This window comes from Armigeres subalbatus, chromosome 2 (assembly GCF_024139115.2).
Source record: "Armigeres subalbatus isolate Guangzhou_Male chromosome 2, GZ_Asu_2, whole genome shotgun sequence".
NCBI lineage: Eukaryota > Metazoa > Arthropoda > Insecta > Diptera > Culicidae > Armigeres > Armigeres subalbatus.
In genome coordinates this window covers 22,569,593-22,587,943 of record NC_085140.1, presented here as the reverse complement: position 1 = coordinate 22,587,943, position 18,351 = coordinate 22,569,593, and the positions used below count along the sequence as shown (strand labels likewise).

General features: G+C 39.6%; 1 protein-coding gene across 10 annotated transcripts in view; it reads right to left on the bottom strand.

The window, feature by feature from the left end:
• LOC134218211 (myocyte-specific enhancer factor 2) overlaps positions 1-9,209 on the bottom strand; it is a 289,827-nt gene extending 280,618 nt beyond the window's left edge. For 5 of the 10 annotated variants that reach the window (XM_062697118.1, XM_062697129.1, XM_062697126.1 and 2 more), the window contains exons 1-2: positions 8,989-9,209; positions 7,036-8,144 (exon numbers count right to left, since the gene is read on the bottom strand). The gene's annotated coding sequence lies outside the window, so the exon portion shown is untranslated. The remainder of the gene's footprint in view (positions 1-7,035; positions 8,145-8,988) is intronic. The other 5 variants (XM_062697127.1, XM_062697128.1, XM_062697119.1 and 2 more) reach the window with 4 other exon arrangements.
• Positions 9,210-18,351: the final 9,142 nt, after the last annotated feature.

Sequence of the window (18,351 nt, the reverse complement as noted above, 5' to 3'; positions counted from 1 at the left end):
GTAATGGCGGACGTATTACAATTCCAATCAAAACTCATCGATAAAGTTTTGATAATTGTGTATTTTTTATTTCAAAAATTTATATTATACATAATATGTAATGCGATGAGTTAATCCCAATTGAATGGAGAGCTGTGGAACAAAAGATCAAACGAAGAAAACGTCGAATGAACAAAATGTTTTTTTTTCACTATAGCTCGCTTGCTTCGTTGCAAAAGGATTAGAATCATCTTTCTACGCTTCTCGGAAGCCTTCTTTCAAGCAGCTCGAAGGTCTCCTTTCAAGAGGCTCGTAAGCCTCCTTCCAAGAGGCTCGGAAGCCTCCTTCCAAGAGGCTCGGAAGCCTCCTTTCAAGAGGCTCGGAAGCCTCCTTTCAAGATCCTTTCAAAAGGCTCAGAAACCTCCTTTTAAGAGGCTCAGAAACCTCCTTTCAAGAGGCTCAAAAACCTTCTTCCAGGCTCAGAAGCCTCCTTTCAAGAAGCTCAAAAGCCTCCTTCCAAGAGCCTCGGAAGGTTCATTTCAAGAGGCTCGGAAACCTTCTTTCAAAATGCTCGAAAGCCTCCTCGGAAGTCGCTTTCAAGAGGCTCAAAAGCATCCTTTCAAGAGTCTTGGAAGCCTTCTTTCAAGAGGCTTGGAAGCCTCCTTTCAAGAGGCTTGGAAGCCTCCTTTCGAAAGGCTTGGAAGCCTCCTTTCAAGAGGCTTGGAAGCCTCCTCGGAAGTCGCTTTCAAGAGGCTCAAAATCCTCCTTCCAAGAGTCTTGGAAGCCTCCTTTCAAGAGGCTTGGAAGCCTTCTTTCAAGAGGCTCAAAAGCCTCCTTTCAAGAGGCTCGGAAGGCTTCTTTCAATATCCTTTCAAGAGGCTCAGAAGCCTCCTTTCAAGAGGCTCAAAAGCCTCCTTTCAAGAGACTCTGAAGCCTTTTTTCAAGAGGTTCGGAAGGCTTCTTTCGAGAGGCTCGGAAGCCTCTTTTCGAGAGGCTCGGAAGCCTCTTCTCGAGAGGCTCGGAAGCCTCTTTTCAAGAGGCTCAGAAGTCTCTTTTCGAGAGGCTCAGAAGTCTCTTTTCGAGAGGCTCAGAAGTCTCTTTTCGAGAGACTCGGAAGCCTATTTATGAGAGGCTCGGAAGCCTTGTTTCAAGAGGCTCGAAAGCCTCTTTTTAAGAGACTCGGAAGCCGGAAGAAGCCCCGAAGCCTCTTTCCAAGAGGCTCGGAAGGCTCCTTTCAAGAGGCTCGGAAGGCTCTTTTCAAAAGGCTCGGAAGCCTCCTCGGAAGTCGCTTTCAAGAGGCTCAAAATCCTCCTTTCAAGAGTCTTGGAAGCCTCCTTTCAAGAGGCTTGGAAGCCTCCTTTCAAGAGGCTTGGAAGCCTCCTTTCAAAAGGCTTGGAAGCCTCCTTTCAAGAGGCTTGGAAGCCTCCTTTCAAGAGGCTTGGAAGCCTCCTCGAAAGTCGCTTTCAAGAGGCTCAAAATCCTCCTTCTAAGAGTCTTGGAAGCCTCCTCTCAAGAGGCTTGGAAGCCTTCTTTCAAGAGGCTCAAAAGCCTCCTTTCAAGAGGCTTGGAAGGCTTCTTTAAATATCCTTTCAAGAGGCTCAAAAGCCTTTTTTAAAGAGGTTCGGAAGGCTTCTTTCGAGAGGCTCGGAAGCCTCTTTTCGAGAGGCTCGGAAGCCTCTTTTCGAGAGGCTCGGAAGCCTCTTTTCGAGAGGCTCGGAAGCCTCTTTTCGAGAGGCTCGGAAGCCTCTTTTCGAGAGGCTCGGAAGCCTCTTTTCGAGAGGCTCGGAAGCCTCTTTTCAAGAGGCTCGGAAGCCTCTTTTTAAGAGGCTCGGAAGCGTCCTTTCAAGAGGCTCGGAAGCCGCCTTTCAAGAATCTCAGATGCCTCCTTTCAAGATGCTCGGAAGCTTCCTTTTAAGAGGATCGGAAGCCTTCTTTCAAGAGGCTCGGAAGCCTTCTTCCAAGAGACTCGAAAACTCATAAGCCTCCTTTAAAGAGGCTCAAAAGCCGCATTTCAAGAGGCTCTGAAACCTTTTTCCAAGAGGCTCGGAAGGCTCCTTTAGAGAGGCTTGGAAGCCTCTTTTCGAGAGGCTCGGAAGACTCTTTTCGAGAAGCTTGGAAGCCCCTTTTCAAGTGGCTAGGTTGCCTCCTTTCAAGAAGCTCGTAAGCCTCCTTTTAAGAGGCTTGGAAGCCTGCTTTCAAGAGGCTCGGAAGTCTACGTCCAAGTGGTTCGGAAGCCTCCTTTCAAGATGCTCGGAAGCCTCGCTTCAAGAAACTCGGAATTCTTCTTTCAAGAGGCTTGGAAGCATACTATCAAGAGGCTCAGAAGCGTCCTTTCAAGATGCAAAGAAAGCCTCCTTTTAAGTGACTCGAAACCCGCCTTCAAGGGGCTTGGAAGCCTATCTACAAGAGGCTCAGAAGCCTTTAATCAAGAGGCGCGAAAACCTACTTTAAAGGGATTCAAAAGCTGAAAGGAGCTTCCCTTCCAAGGGCTCGGAATTATTTTTTCAAGAGGTTTGGAAGCCTACTTTCGAGAGAGAGGGGGTACCTTAATTAATGCAAAAGTTCGAAGGGGTACCTCTCAAGAAAAAGGTTGAGAACCGCTGCTTTAGGAGGATAGATTTTACTTTTTTCTTTAATGTATGTCTATTTGCAGTCATTTGAGTGCATTGCATCGGTTTCTGTAAAAAAAAATTTCTCGATTTCGATTTTTATGTAATAAAAACAATCAACCGTCTAAGACGAATTAAGTACTCTGGGGACGTACTTAATTCGTCTTAGACGGTTGAATACATTCCACTAAAAGAGCTTAAAATATATTTCTGAATAAAAACAATGTTTTTGAATAACTCTGGGACGCAATGGACGATCGAACCAATTCTTAATAGGAAACAACTAGACCGAAATCAGCGACGATTGCAACTTGTTGCGACTAATTTGGATAATGCTAAGTACCAAAAAGTGTGTCTCACATTTCTGTACACACACACATACAGACATCACCTCAATTCGTCGAACTGAGTCGATTTGTATATAACACTATGGGTCTCCGAAACTTCTATCAAAAGTTCGGTTTTGATGTGATCGTATAGCCTTTACGTATACTTTGTATACGAGAAAGGCAAAAACAAATATTGAAAATATACTGCGGCCCGCTTCAACAGTTCAAAATTGCAATGCGGCCCTTGATAGTAAGCATGCTGGGGACCACTGAACTAGAGCGTTCAAGAATAGCCTGAAGTTCAACTTGGGAAACAATAATTATTAACCGTTTGCCCATGGAAATCGAAATATTTATCCCTGGGCCAGTCACGCCTGCTGCAACTTGATTGTTCAGCTTTGAACCATCTATGAATATATGAATGATCCTGATAAAAGATGTGGCCCATTAATTAGGTTTCTTACTCCATTTCCGGCCTAACATGCGTACGACTGCATTATTGATATATTTATGACAGGAAGCAGCTTTTCCTAAATTTTGTGGGCCGTGTAATACTGCAATGTGGGTTACTTCTGCTTAAAAAATAGTTATTCTTGCAAAACATCGTTTGAAAAAGCTTTTGTTTGAGTTAAATTAACTAGGTGTAGCACGTATTCCAGTCACAGCGATTGCTTTTCCGGCATACTTCAATTCAATTCCCGGTATAGGCGATTTACCATTAGCATTAGCATTGTTACGGTGTAATTCGTAGATTGCTAGTATCCATACTCATGTTTTACTTTTGAGATCCTTATCTAGAATGCTATCAGAAATCAATAAGGGGAGTGGTCCTTGATTCCAGTCTTAAACAAAAATAACAAAAGCATGAGGATTACTACTCCTGGCCACCCCCATCTTCACCGTAGCTAAGGAGAGGAAAGAAGTGTTGATGTGGTACTTACTTAACGAGAGGCCACCGACTAAGCGACACCCCCATAAATACCACGGAGTGGGATAATGAGGAAGGTATTCGTTGGGTCAGGATTTGCCTGTAGCTGGCAATGTAGCCGTGGTTGATCTTACCCCGTAACACACAACGTAAAGGTGTCTACCCAGCGTTACGGGTCAATTCCCGGCATAAGCAATTTTCACTCAATCTCTCAACATCTTGATCTCTCATTCTCCCTTGGGGCGGTAGAAAATGCAACGTAAACAAAAATATGCACGTTCTTTGACAACGTGATGCCAGACAGGTATTATCCATAATAATGTTTATTTACGTGAAAAGATATATAAAATCATCAAAATTCCTTCCAAACACTTAAAAATTCCACTAAAAAGCTCAAAATATTTTTCTTAACTTAAAAACAATATTTTTTTCATTTTTTGAAAACGAGAAAATTATAAATAACAATATAGCATATTAGACAGTTTTACTATTAACGATGAAGGATTAATAAACTGAAGAAGGCAAAATTTGTTTTTTTGCACTATATATCTGAGTGATTTTGCCATCTGCCCCCGTAACGCTAGGTAGACACCTTTGCGTGGTGTGTTACGGTGTAAGATCTACCACATTGTCAGCTACAGGCAAATTCTGACCCAACGAACACCTTCCCCAATATCCAAATCCGTGGTACTTATGACGATGTCGTCGATGTCGAGTCGGGGGCCTCTCATTAAGTAAGTACTACATCAACACTTCCTTCCCCTCCCAAGTTACGGTGAAGATAGGCGTGGCCAGGAATAGTAATCCTCATGCTTTTGTGATTTTTGTCCAAGATGGAAAACAAGGACCACACCCACCTTGATTTCTGATAGCAATCTGACTAAGGATTTCAAAAGAAAAGCATGAGTATCACTAGTGTCCAATCTACGAAGTACACCGTAACTATGCTATGCTGCTATGTCTGAGTGATTTTGCCATCGATGCATCATAGTAATAACTGGAAGCAAATCTACTTTGATCGAACAATTTATTTCGAGAATTCCGGAAAACCTCGTGTGAAAAAAAATCCGGAAGAAGCTTTTGAAAAAATCCAAAATTTTCATCAAAAAATCCAATGAATTTCCCGATAAAACTCAGATGATTTTTTCTGATAAAACTAGGCAGAATTTTTCGAAAAAAAATCTGGATAATTTTACGATTGAATTCTGGAGAATGTCCCGAGAAAACTTTGCAAAATATTCCAAAGAATTTACCGAAAAAAATTGAAATAAAACAACCGTAACAACATCGAAAAAATATCCTGAAGAAATTGAGAATAATTTTACGAGGACATTCCGAAGAATTTGTAGAAAAAAATTAAAATATTTTTTTAAGGAAGTTTCAAAGGATTTCTCGATGATATTCCAAAGAATTTCCTAAGTAAATATTTCATTGGCCAAAATACCAGCATCGTTTCTGGTGAAATTCATCCCAAAGGCATAATTTGTTTGTATAACATCTCTCCTGGCTTCATTGCAAAACATATTCCTATATGACGCTATTTTGCAAAACATATACCTGTCTTGATGTAAATTGATGATAGAATACGAAAAGAGTGTTTAAGTAATTACTTCTAATGTTTTATAAGTTGTCTTGGTAGAAGACCTTTTGTCTTTTTTAATAGTACCAAGACCATTTGTGTGACCGTTAGGACTTCCTGCAATCTTACAGCCATTGGAGCACTTTTAATGATTTCACAAGTGTATCTTCAGTTTGTTTCTTTCGATCTACAAATTTTCGTATTGTAAGTAGTGAGGGATTCTTTGTTTTGTTCCTCGCGCTAGCCTAGTCTAGTCTTTCCAACTCAGCGAATAATTCCTCTTGGATTTTCAAGCAAATTGGATTGCGATCACAATCATCTTACATCGTCAGGGGCTGGAAACTCTTCAATCCCTCCTCCAGAGTGGTTTTGTCCAACGTTTCCCCTTGAGCAATTTGTAAGAGTTGTTTGGGTTGCTCTAATACTTCTTGCTGATCAGAACTTAGAACTACTTTGGGTGTTTTGGGATCAGAATGCATAGGCGCGATAGCCCTATGCATTCTTTGGTCAGCTACGGGAATACCAAAGTGGAGAGTACACTGGATTTCCTTACACTGTATAAGGCATGAACACTTCGCCGAGAATCTTCAAAGGAGATTCATCTGATGTTTGTAGCTCGACTGATTTCGTTTGTTCTTGAATTTGTATCCGTTGGAATTTGTAGAACAAAGTTTGATCACTGAAAGCTTCAATAGTATAGTAGTGTAGTGACCACGACATCAAAGTTATTGATCTTGTCATGTGATCGATTCGCCTTCAAAATTGTGGAAAGTGATTTTATTTTTATGAATTTGATGTGAAGACGTTTCCTCTTCCGGTTTATCAGTAATACTTTCGGGGAAACTACTTAACTCAGTACACCAGTTGAAAAATATGTCTTCATTCTGCGCAATTGCAAGTTCCCGTGGATTTAGGACTTTTTCAACACTGTTTTTTTCTGTGGTCAGTTTTTCAGCGTAGAAGCCTTTAAAGGCGTAAGACTAAAGTGTGAAACATGAATGTAGGCAGGGCCTTCCTTAGCCGTGCGGCTACAAAGCAAGACCATTAAATCCCGGCCCGGTCTAGGAAATTTTCTTGACTTCCTGACCATAAAAGCATTATCGTGATATACAAATGCAAAACTTACAACATGACCTAGAAACATCACAGTTAAAAACTGTGGAAGTGCTTAGAGAACACTAAGCTGCAAGGCGGCAATGTCCCAGTGAGGGATTTAATACCAATAAGAAGAAGCAGAACGGCGTGCAATTGCTAAAGATGCAAATGCAAGGTATGTTATCTTTGGCATTTTTCTTGCATTGCTTGTTAAATGTGACTTAATTTTTAAAAAAATGATTGTTTTAATAGTATTTTTTTAAATTGCCTTTTATGACATGCAAAGGGTTACAGTATTATTGAGTATAACCGGTTTACTAACGTTAACAAAATACTGTACTAAAATAATTTGTTCTTCAGGCAAATCTGATTGAATTTTACAAACACTCTCCGGCTAGTCAAGGCACGCTCTCTGGAGAAGCTTAATTTTTTCCACGAAATTGACGTATCGGTACATAACTAAGTCCTATCAACAAATCGATATTTTTTGATAAAAACACACAGAAAGATGCTTACCTCTCTTATCAGCCACAATTTAGCAAACACTCACACACCGAGTCAGATAGAAGAACGAACAACTTTGCCAAAAGGAACTGGAACTTCTTGTCTTATATCATCACATTATCATATTCTTGCTTCTTGCCCCGTTCTTCTGTGGTCGTTTTCTTGTCGCTGTATGCTCTCTCTCTGCTTTTAAGATTTCAAACACTGTGAATGACTTCTTGGTCTGGTGTCACTGTTTTTCTTCCATTATCACCGCGCTATCAATTTTTGCTTGCGTTTTTTCTTCCTCAACTTTTCTGCACACTCAATCAATACAACAATCTTCTTGGATTTCCTCAAGTGGTTCGCCCGGGGGGAATAGTACCTTACTTGTCTGTCAATTGCACTCACTCTTGCCCCCGTGGAGGTCCCTCTCGACTATGTGGTTTGTTATTGTCACCCTGATTGACGAATGCGATGCACAGACCTCCTGCCAACCCATCCACAGACTCTCTTGCCTTTCTTTTTTGCTCCTACAATACCTCCAGAATGCACAGCAACGTCGTGTGGGATGTCTTCTCTAGATTCGGAGACTCTGCTACGTCTGCACCAGACTTATGCTTGGCACTTCTTGCGAGCTGTTAGACTGCGTCACAACACACGGATATTCCTTTCGACCGAATTTTCTTCCTTCACACCACACCATCTACATCCGCGAGAGCACAGAACTGGTAATTTTTCCGCTCACCCCTTGCTAGTTCAATGTTTCTTCGCAAAAATATTATGCAAAAGCTAACCTGTCCCGTTGTCACCAGTGCACAACATCTCCCGGAAGCAACACAACCAGGCTATTCGTCTATATAACGATTTGAATTGACCAAATTCTCTAACACTGTCTTACTAAGAAATCGAAGATACTACACAATTTTTGCACTCCCAATCTCGCTTCTAATAGCTTTTTTTTTGCGATGATGGTCGGTTTGCTGAAGTGCTGTTGCCTACCTCCGCTGATGGCAAGATCGAAACGACGAATAAAATACATGCGTATGTTAGTGCTGCTGGTCTCTGTCTCTCGCGACGATGTCCGCGATCCGACACATCGAAAGTCGCGCCCACAGTGGTACTGGTTGGACGTCAAATGGCTGGTCAGATTATAGTAAAAGAAGGTAAACGATGTACATTAGTGGGTTTGAAATGAAAAATACGCAAAGAATGATCTTTTCAAAATCTTTTTTAGCTACCAGTTGGAGGTGGTTGTTTTGAGGGAGAATTTCAATTGTATGTTTTTGATTAACTTATCAATCTACAACCTGTTAATTACTGAACAAATAATAGAAAATCTGTACAGACCATAAATGTTTTCACGAGTATTGAAAACGTAAAGTTTAGTTTAGTGTTACTTGGGGCTAATATTCAATACGAATTAATAAACCCAATAAACCAGTAAAAAATAAATCAATACCTAATAGCAGTTTATGTTGACTGCGGATACTACTGTTGTCGCAGTCACATTATTTAATGAGCATGTATGAGCGAGACATTCTAAAAGTATTATTTGATTTTAGAAATAATGAGATAGAAGTGGCGTTGGAGCCATTTATTGCATTTTTTTAAAATAAGGTTTAGAAACCGTAAGTAATGACTGTTAAAGTGCTTAATACATACTCAAAAAGTAATCCTTATCAAAGAATTCAATGTGCTAGTTTCCTTGACCTGACAAAAAATTTAACGCTACAGGATAACTTTCCATTGAAATGAATCATACCTGATTAAAATCAAAACCTAATCAAAAACAATATCCTTCTGTATCTTTTAGCATACAATTTGAAAAAAAAAAACAAGTTTAAAAATGTAATATTATTCTCCCACTAATTTTGTTTGTGATGGTTAGCAGGCGTAATATATTTTATCACAAAAAATATACAATTGTAGCCACTGTGACCATATGATTGAATTTGGAATTCACATCTTTCGTGTATGAAATACCTCTACAAGCAAGTCTTCTAATGCGCGAAACGCGTGCACTTCACTTTCGGGACCCAATTCGTACCACTAATTATTTATTCACTTGGACGAAATCGACGAGCGATTTGAATCTAGGTAAATGAAATGAACTTCGATTAGCCGCGATCTGTACGAGTAGAAGAAACTTTTATTTACGTGTTTCAATTCGCCATCATCGTGACGTTTCTGCGCACACAAACAGTATCCGAAAGCTTCAACCGCTGTTGTTGTGTCATGCTTCAAAGCAAAAGCTTTCTTGTGTGTCAGCTTTATAGCGAGGGGTCGCTTTACGGAAAAGAACGTGTCTGGAGTAACATTTAAGGACAAGCCTCCCGGAATCCAAAACTAATTTCACTTGCGTTTTCAAGGGCACCACACTATATAGACGAATCCATGTAAAAATAAGAAGAATACACACGATGGTGTTAACTTTGACAGATCCTACAGCACAGCATAGGAAGATCATTTTAAAATGCTTATAATGAATTCAAGACAAATTATAATTGAAATCTGATGCATGTACGATACGGAAAAAGTTCTGAATTACATACATATTTATATATTATGCATCTCGAGTTAAAATAGAATACTGCGGCTTCCTGCTGGTTACTTCCCAGGTAATCGCAACCGCTACTAAACACAACAGAGTCAATGAAAATCTCACTGACCGTATGCATTTTCCATGAGAAACACTCTTCATATACTCATGAGTACACTGTCACTGCAGTGACTCCGGTTGCCTCCCACTAATACAATCGAACACTGCTGTCATTTCGCGAAAAGCACGTGGTTTTGTTTTGAGCGGTAAAACTATGCCTATCTTTTAACACGGCGGCTATCTTGACGTTTACTTTCGCAGTCGAGCCTGCGAGTGTAAGACCGCCGCTGCATTCTAGAAAAAGATAAGCGCGACAATATATGATATGGAAGCAACGCTGCCCATGATTTCATAGTTGACGTAACAACCATTGCACTTTCGTGTCTATTTTGAATAATTCAAGAACCAAAATCGCAAATTAAAAACATTTCAACCCGTAGGCACTTGAATGAGGCTTGGAACAAGCAACGCGTTACGCGTATCGATGTTGCAGCGGTTGAATTACTTTAATAAATGCGTAATAAGTTAAATTCGCCGAATGGTTGATACGTCACCTATGAAATCATGAGCAGAACGCATAAATATCATTTTTATTATTGCGCAGATTGCGCCTTATTAGACCCCTACCCCGAATCCCTACCCCTGACATGTGCTGGTTCTAAAATGTAAACAACAGTGTTAATTCTCTACCACCTTTTTGTTATGGCGAGGGAATTTTTATGCACACTTTTGTTTTCGATATTTTATCAAAATTAAACACTCAATCATGTTGCAATATAACGATGTGGTATGCTTGAGATACCTGCTTGATTAAAGGGACTCGAAAAAGAAGTTATTTGCAGTAACTAACCGAATATAAAAATGTTCGCATCAACGATTGCGCCCTAACACTGGTTCTAACCCAAGTAACCGTAAGCATTAATTTAAGGCTTTAAATCAGCATTAAAGGTGCTTCACAGCTTTATAACAGCTTCGATGCAGAGTATACGAGCTTTCCCAAGTAACCGTAAGCATTATAATGCTGCTTTAATTCAGCTATATAACTGCACGTAATGCTACCCGTTTAATGTTTATCAGCTTTGAGTGCAGATACAATGCTGATATAATGCCGGAAAAGGCGAATTAGCATGCTATTATAATGCACAGACGAAAGCTCAATTGCTGCATTAGTGATGCTAATATATGGTTAAGAGAGAAACGTCAGATTTTTTCGCTCATTATTTCGAGCGAATTTTTCGCGCACTTTTAAAGAGCTTTTGCGGGCAGCTGATCAGCTGCCTATAATAAACAACTGCCGAATCACCACGAATAAGAGGAATTGAAGCAAAACAAACAAAAATACTTTTTCCACCATTATTTATTGGTGATTTAAATTATTTGTATATAGGCTAACTTAGCAAGTTAGACCGATGATATTGTGTTTTGCTAATTTTCCGTCGTAGAATGTCCTCATATGGGTCTCGAACCTGAGAGCATGACACGGGACTCTCAAAAGTTGTCCTTCCTTGCTCTTTCGGCCACGGATGCGATGTGATATCTTTCTGCTGAAAGGCATATTTAAACCATTGCCTCATTTTTATCGATAGAAATTGTAGTAGTGGTTATGATACATTCACCCGAGGAAGTTCTCACTACTACATACAGAAATTCCATCCGGTTTTTCTACCAAAACATTCGATAGCTTTAAACACTGCTTTTATTACGCATATAATGCTAATGTAATGCTAATTTAATGTCAATAAACATTTGATCTTGCAGCATTAACGATGCAGATATAATGCTAGATGAGAACTTCATTGCATTTGCAGGGCTGTTATAAAGCTGTGAAGCACCTTTAATGCTGATTTAAAGCCTTAAATTAATGCTTACGGTTACTTGGGTTGTTCGCCAGTGACAGGCGTATGGGGCCCTTGCACTCAAGGATGTTATCGATCATTTAGTAGTTTGTCAATTACTCGCTCCAGAAGCTGAGTTTCAAAATGTGTTGTATGGTGGATTTCTAGTGCGAAGATTTTTCTGCAACTCTGCCTAATGGTTCGTTGTTTGAATTTCACTAGGGGAAGGAGGGGCAATATACCCTAGCTAAGCATAGACTGCTTCTATGCCTTAGCTATAACGATTTTCATGGGTGTTTCTACCTTACGCAACAGTTAAACAATATAACTAGTTGATGCCTTTCAAAAATTGTCAAAAATCTCAATCATATTGATAATATACACATTTCAAAAAAGTGGTGATATTCTGTTGCCGGAAAACTCATGAGGCAAAACGCATTTTAGCTGGCAGCTCCTAGGGAACAAAGCACCATGCGTCGGCGAATCAGCATTCTGGTATGGATAGTACGTGGAGACGCAAGTACATTGTAGGTTATTGCCACTAGGGCGTTTTGCCTCGCCAAAATGTTAGATGTTTCGTCAAAATGTGGAAATTTTCGTTTTTTCCGACCTTCCTATGCACTATTTTGAATTTCGCCTAACCTACATAATTTCAGATCTAGTTTTGTTACGGTCATCTTAATGACAGTAAATATGAGGGAAACCACAAAAGGCGTTTTGCCTCGGGGGGGCGTTTTGGGGCCTCTTCCCCTAGTAACGGAGTTATAGCTATAGTTTCAGTAACTTAGACTAAGAGCAAGATTACCGGTGGTGAGTTTAAGCCGTTTGGCAGCGCAGTATCATTACTTGACACTTTACCGGTCGCTACTAAACGCGATGCTATAACAGTAGCGCGACTGACAGGTGACCAAATTTGGTAGCGCGATAAGAGCGCTGCTGTTTGATGAACTGTCAACTGTCAAACGTCACCGGTACGGAATACAGCAACCAAATTGGGTCCTAAAATGAAGAATCGATATTCGATTTTCTTTCAGGGAACGATGAAGTTAATCATTCTAAACGTGTCAGTTTTTCTTTAGACTCAAAAATCGAAAAGAACATTGTTTAATTTGAAATTGAAAAATAGATGAAAAATGCTTCCTCGACATTTTCGGTCTTGTTTGACGTATGGATTCAAACGCACTAGCAAAACACCGCAGGGCACTTGACTCAACCTTTGACAGTTAATATATGGGGCTGACGTTTTGGGCTGATGGTTCATTCGTTCTGAAATGTTGCACAGCCCAAAATTTGCCATAGAATGTTTTAAACACAAAAACATTATTTTTACTGATTTAAAATTTTACCAGATTTTTTATAACAACGGTACAAGTATTCTTGACCGATGCACTATCGTTTGCAATCATAAACGAGGTAGGGCTTTAGGACCCAATTAAAAGCCGAAAATAGTGACCGATATGGAAACGAGTGACGAAACTAAAATGAAAGCGCTGCGCGGGTGATTAAAATGCTCGCGACCGATAATGATGCTCTAAATGATAACAAAATTCCAAACATTTAGTTTAAGTTACTACAACTAGCGCTATAATTCCGTTATTTGGTGAAATTCTAACAACGAACCCCTAGACAAAGTTGTAGAAAAACCTTCGCAGTAGAAGTCCACCATACAACACATTTTGAAATTCAGCTTCTGTAATGAGTCATTGACAAACTACTAAATGATCGAACGCAAATTACTAAATGATCGATAACATCCTTGCTTGCACTAGCCATTCTTTTGACAGGGTGATTTTTAATTTTCGAATTGTCACTTTTAAGTTGGATTCCGTAAGGATTGTCCTTGAGGTGATTATATTGCCGGCGTAGCACCAACTTAGAATTCGGAAGTCGGGACTTCCGAACCGAACTTTCTTCCGAAGTTTTATCTCTCAAACTAATTGATGCTTTGTTTAGTGCATCTTTAGGCGAATTCAGCGCACTATTTCCGAAGTTGGAAAAATTGCCTGTATCTGGAGAAAAATGCCACTTCGGTATAACAAGCGTTTTAACTTTGTTCCAGATAGACAATACACTGACAAAAATCCAATCATATCCATTATGTGTGGCACTCATAAATTTTGACTATAGCATTTCCCACATAACGGTTAAGTGAATTTGCATAGCGTATATGTGGAAACACACATAACCGGTATTAACTAATAACCTTTATGTGGATTCTCCTATAGCGCACACATAAAATTCATTTGTAAATTTCTTTAGATTTTTGCCAATAAAAATGTGTGGATTTTTATTAGTGTACACAAATCGGCCATCTTGGAAACCACGTGCTTTTCATAGTGATTTTTAAAGAGCATGAATTGAAAAAAAACATAACGCGCATGAGGGTGAAACATTGGTAGATCGTATGCTTATTTTTGCAAACTTTAATTTTAGCGCTGTACGAATATTATTATGTCAGATTTGGGCTTATGAAAATGGCAGTAGAAAAACTTGTGGTGAGTTTAAAATTCACCACGGGCTTGATTGCACTACCTGGGGTTCGTCTGGGGTTCTGCTAAATCACTGCACCAAATGCCTTGAAAAATGTCAGCAAAAATTACTATTTTTTCCGCCCAAGCTTTCGTATCGGATATCCCTCAAACATTGGCGTAAATCGAGGCGTAAATAACGGGGGCTAGGAGAGGCTTAGCCCTTTAAAATGGGTTGCATGGACTTCTAGTGAAAAGGCTCCCGTATAAAAAATACAATAGGTTTGGGGGAACAAATACCTAATCATTTGACCACAGACAAACAGACGTAACTCTTAATGAAAATCAGTTTCAAATTTCTCGTCATCGAAAACACTAGCGCCATCTGTTGCACAATCCACCGTCTGACACCGCGTCCCCATATAAAATAATAAAGTGTGCTAAATGATACTAAAATTTTTAAATGGGCTTAGGTATTTTTCCCGCTTATCATTTTAGCACCGCCAGGGGGAACTTGACCGGTACCCACTGCACTTTTCTTTTCCTTTCCACAAACAATTACCATCATTTGTGATATTTCAACGGAATCTTATTGGGAATTCTGAAAAGGCAGACAATCAATGCAGTTAGATTGCCAGGTAATATGTGCACATTTAGCACAGGTGATGCATCACAATCGTGTATATACAGGAGTATATGCACTATAAGATGCAATTGATTGACCGGAAGATTAGATAAGCACTTCCCCCAAGATGGACACAATAATGAAATGAATGAAATGATGATGAAATCACGATACATATTTATCTTCATCATTCGAATGGTTAATTTTGATGTGATTGATTCTGATTCAAATCTACATTCTCAGGCCGCACCGAGCTTGCACTAAAAAAAGAAAATGGAACATAAGAAACTTTGGAAGACTGTAAGAAATTCAATTAATTGGATACTGTTGAGCCTTCCTCATTTGACGAAAAAAGCATTAATGAAATGACATTTTATTTCTACGATGTAGATGAAAAGAGACGTTGGAAAAACTCATATGTTAATATGTACGTTATGTGGAAGATATTGATTTGCAACATGCATTGGAGGTAACCACTTTCCCTTCGATGGGACTCGAACCCATGACACTACAGTACGAGCACTGGTGCTTTAACCAACTAAGCTACGAAGGACCTCCGTCGGTCTTCGCAACCTAGCGGCTACTGAACGAGCTCGAGATTCCCAAATTGGACGCATAGTCAAATCACTCGCAATCCATTTCTCAAGCCAACACTTCCACATGTGCATGGTACACTTTCACATTAGAGGAGCGTGAGTATTTAGAATGTCTGGCGGCTATACACATTCTTCATCAGCAACTGTACTGATCAAGTGAGGTTGTGTAAGCTATTTGCCAGTCGGTCGTCAAGCTCAGACCCGACCGCATTGCGTAGGCAAGAGCACGCAACTCAGCTTCAGTTCGATCAAAGTTATTGAAAGATATTGATTGAGATATTGACAAAGATATTGATTTGGAAAATGTATTGAAGGTAACCACTTTCCCTTCGATGGGACTCCAACTCATGACCCTACAGTACGCTAGACTGGTGCTTTAACCAACTAAGCTACGAAGGACCGACTGGCAAATAGCTTACAAAACCTCATTTGATCAGTAAAATTGCTGATGAAGAATGTGTATAGCCGCCAGACATTCTAAATACTCACGCTCTAATGTGAAAGTGTACCATGGGGCAACCGATACACTGCCCTTTTACAAAAAAAATATGTTCAGCTCACAAATAAAAATATGACTGTGTTGCAAATGTAGTTTTTCTTAATTATTATTATGAAATAATAATAAATAAATTTATTCAGGTTGAAAAGTAAGCCATATATTCAATATTTGCAGCCGCACATAAAATATATTGGGCAAATGATTAGAATTACTTTTGATTTACATACAATTCCAAATCCTCATATGTCTATAAGCATCATTTTGATAATATAGGAGTCCTGGCAAAATTTCAGGCAATTCGGTGGCCATTTAGGGGTGGCGCGAAGTCAATTTATGTTTATATGGAAATTTGTATGGGAAAAACTAAAAAAATATTCAAGTCTCCCTACATCTGTCAAATCGTGATGAATTCAAATAAACATCCCCAACCTCTATTTTTGGAGTTTATTTGAGCTTGTGGATGTTTATTTGAATTCAAATTTCCATATAAACATAAATTGACTTCGCGCCACCCCTAAATGGCCACCGAATTGCCTGAAATTTTGCCAGGACTCCTATATTATCAAAATGATGCTAATAGACATATGGGAGTTGGAATTTTCGAACATTTTTGAAATGTGAACTGCCCTAGTGTTGATCAAGGGGAACGACACAAGTTTTTCTAAACCGAGACATCACGGAACAACATATTCCGCTTAAAGACAACATATATTGAGCGGTTTTTTCCGTCATTTTCGGGATTTTTGGGCTTGATAAACTTGTGTCGTAACTTACCGTAACAGTTTCATCGGAAAGATTTTTTCAAGGTAAATTTGGTGGACACTTCACATATTCACGTAAATCATATAGTTTATTTAGGTGAATTTTATGAAAATCTTATTTAATTATCATGTTACATCGCTTACGTTTCATGAGTATCAGATAAAGTGAGTGGTGTGAGTGAGATTTGGTAGTTACGTGAATTTTCACGTAACGTTAACGGGTTGATTATTTTGAGTGCATAATGAATCATTTGGGAAGATCCATTAATTACGTTACGCAAAAATTGGGAATTTCCAACCCCCCTCCCCCTATGTCACGCTTTTTGTATGAAACATCTGAAAATTTTGTATGGCTCGTAACACTTCACTCAACGTCCCTCCCTCCTCTAAGCGTTACGTAATTTATGGACGTTCCTTTTGACGTTTTCCATCTGTCATAAATAATAATCAATAATCATAAAAGCTATGTTACCCGACTAATTACACAGGATTCTGTTTTCAAACGATTTTTTTAAATTTTTACGATTTTTCGTAATTTTGATCGTGTGACTTCAATTTGCCATCAAAGTCGCAACATGTTTCAAAAAATACTAAATAATTAAAATAAAAATCACATGGTAATTGATATGCGATAAACATTCAGGCTGAGTGCAAAATTGAGATAATGTAAATCGTGTACAAACAGAATCGTGTGTATTAGGCTATCCATGAGGACATTCAGCGATGGGACTGACAATCGAAATCAAAATAAATTGTGTATGCAGTTGAACGGAACTCGCTTCTGGTGTAAATCGCGCTTAACAATTTCCTTTGGATTGTTCTGTCAGTCCAGTCAGAATCTGTCAAAAAATCCAGGTAAAGTTTGTTGTTGTGAGCATATTTTTTGCAATGACTTTGCAATTGGAGTCAACCATTAGACGAATTTCATAAGTTGCTCTGCAATTGATGTTGATTTATCTTGTTTTGCCAGGCTTGCTTGGCTAAAGCATTTGATGAGTTTGATTGCCTTTACGGCCGCTTTACGTACGGCCGAGTTGCCGAATAATATGCAATTAATTGTAATCAAGTGTCGGTCTTTCACCGTCATTAGTCGTCTGAGTACACGCGACCGCTTACGTTAAAGGCAATCAACCTCATCAAATGCTTTAGCCAAGCAAGCCTTTGGCACAGCAGAGTGCGATTGAATTCGCATTCTATACCGTCCCGCCCAGACAGTTGCTGGGTGGCATGGAGTGCGATCCTCTCGTTTAATAAACAATGTGCACTCGCTTGGCTGTGGATATACAATAGTAAAGCGCATGTAGAGATTGGACAAATCAAGCATCCGAAAGATATTCAATTTGCAAAAAGAGAGCTAACCGCGGTGGAGGTTGGTACTGGATTCTGATGGCTTTTCCGCAAACGTGACCTTTAAGTGGTCTTGTTGTGTAGGGGTTATCACGCCTATCTAGAGAGTAGGAGGTTGAGGGTCTGAGTCCCTCCAAGACACGTGGATTCTTTTTCGCAAATTTCATATCAATTTGTCCATTTCGAACATATGCTGTGCATATGCACAGCCAAGATATTTAACAAAAATGGTTTTCGTACGGCCGAGTTGCCGAATAATATGCAATTAATTGTAATCAAGTGTCGGTCTTTCACCGTCATTAGTCGTCTGAGTACACGCGACCGCTTACGTTAAAGGCAATCAAACTCATCAAATGCTTTAGCCAAGCAAGCCTTTGGCACAGCAGAGTGCGATTGAATTCGCATTCTATACCGTCCCGCCCAGACAGTTACTGGGTGGCATGGAGTGCGATCCTCTCGTTTAATAAACAATGTGCACTCGCTTGGCTGTGGATATACAATAGTAAAGCGCATGTAGAGATTGGACAAATCAAGCATCCGAAAGATATTCAATTTGCAAAAAAGAGAGCTAACCGCGGTGGAGGTTGGTACCGGATTCTGATGGCTTTTCCGCAAA